Below are 1446 nucleotides of genomic sequence, written 5' to 3'. Positions count from 1 at the left end.
TCCATCAATTTGACTGCTACATTATAAGCAAATATATCACTCATGTCGACATGTTTCTGTTCCATTTCCTTCCAGACATGACATAATTTATTGAGATCTCATTATTGTCAGGAACTTCATTACCTTGATTCTTAGCGTCCCAAGTATCTTTTGGTGGTACATGAGTTTCCTTTTCCATGTCTAGAGTTTCCACTTTGTCGGATTTCTTTGCACTCTTTCTTTTCCGGACTTCTTTGTCTTTGGAACCTACTGGTTTACCACGTTTCAATTATGGTTTAGACGTAGTAGCAGCCTGATTATGTCCATCACGGACATCAAGTCTTATTGGTGCATTTGCAACTGGTATGTATGACTTGGTTACTCTATTTGGGTCAGCAAAGGAATCTGGCAATCTGTTAGCTAGCTCTTGAAGATGTATAATCTTCCGGACTTCTAGATCACAATCTCTAGTCTGAGGATCCTGCCATGTTAAGGATGTTTGATTCCATTTTATATCATGTACCAGCTTACCATAATCTCCCCCTAATGCTGGATACTGGGATTCATCAAAATGACAATCCGCGAACCTGGCCTTAAACAAATCACCTGTTGTAGGCTCTAGGTACTTAATAATAGAAGGGGGATCGTATCCAACATATACTCCCATCCTCCTCTGAGGTCCCATCTTTGTTCTCTGTGGTGGTGCTATAAGCACTTGGACGGCACATCCAAAAACTCTTAGATGGGATATATCTGGCTCATGACCCGTTAGTAGTTGGGATGGCGAGTATTTGTGCTCACTAGATGGCCTGATGCGAATTAGCTCAGCTGCATGTAGTACTACATGTCCCCAAGCTGATACTGGGAGTTTCGTATTCATTAAGAGTGGCCGGGCAATCAGCTGGATCCGTTTTATAAAGGATTCAGCCAGGCCATTCTGAGTATGGACATGTGCTAAAGAATGCTCCACACTTACCCCCCATGGACATACAATAGTCATTAAAAGCTTGGAAAGTGAATTCACTTGCATTGTCTAGACGTATAGTCTTTAATAGAAAATCTGGAAAATGTGCTCTCAGTCTTATTATCTAAGCCAGCAATCTTGCAAGTGCTAGATTACGAGTTGATAGGAGACAAACATGTGACCATCTTGTGGATGCATCAATCAGGTCCATAAAATATCTAAATGTCCCGCAGGATGGGTGTATTGGTCCACAAATATCAACTTGTATTCTTTCTAGGAAATTTGTCACTTCCTTATTCACTTTGGTACGTGATGGCTTAGTAATTAGTTTCCCTTGTGAGCATGCTTCACATGTGATATTCTTAGGGATAACTCTTTTTGTTTTCAAACTGTGACCATTTGAATTTGATATGAGTTTTCGCATTATGTTCGAACCGGGGTGTCCCAGCCGATTGTGCCAAAGAGTGAACTCTTCTTTGAATTCTTTATTCAAGACGGCATTA

The sequence above is a fragment of the Brassica oleracea genome, chromosome C1 (assembly GCF_000695525.1).
Source record: "Brassica oleracea var. oleracea cultivar TO1000 chromosome C1, BOL, whole genome shotgun sequence".
Taxonomy (NCBI): domain Eukaryota; kingdom Viridiplantae; phylum Streptophyta; class Magnoliopsida; order Brassicales; family Brassicaceae; genus Brassica; species Brassica oleracea.
Note: the sequence above shows the minus strand (reverse complement) of the source record.